Source organism: Haliaeetus leucocephalus, unplaced genomic scaffold, assembly GCF_000737465.1.
Source record: "Haliaeetus leucocephalus isolate CR32 unplaced genomic scaffold, Haliaeetus_leucocephalus-4.0 Scaffold227, whole genome shotgun sequence".
NCBI classification, from domain to species: domain Eukaryota; kingdom Metazoa; phylum Chordata; class Aves; order Accipitriformes; family Accipitridae; genus Haliaeetus; species Haliaeetus leucocephalus.
In genome coordinates, this window is record NW_010972663.1 from 754,601 (window position 1) to 754,898 (window position 298).

Sequence of the window (298 nt, forward strand, 5' to 3'; positions counted from 1 at the left end):
CCCCGCCATCCTCCGCCGGGCGATTTTACCGTCTGTAATTAATGATGTTAAAATAAAGTAATTATTGTAAACTGGGCGGGGACCCAGGCGTCGGGGCGAGGGGGGAGCAGCCCCCACCTGTTGCTAGACCGACCCGTGGCTGTAGGTAGGGGCTATTTCCACAGCAACCAGCTGCCCGTTGCCATTGCAGCCGGGGGTCATTGCAACGCTGCTCTTGGGACTGTGACCCGCCTTGCCGTGGCGGCGGGAGTGACCGTTGGCGGGAGGGCGGGGGTGTGTGTGTCTGTGGGAGGCGGGG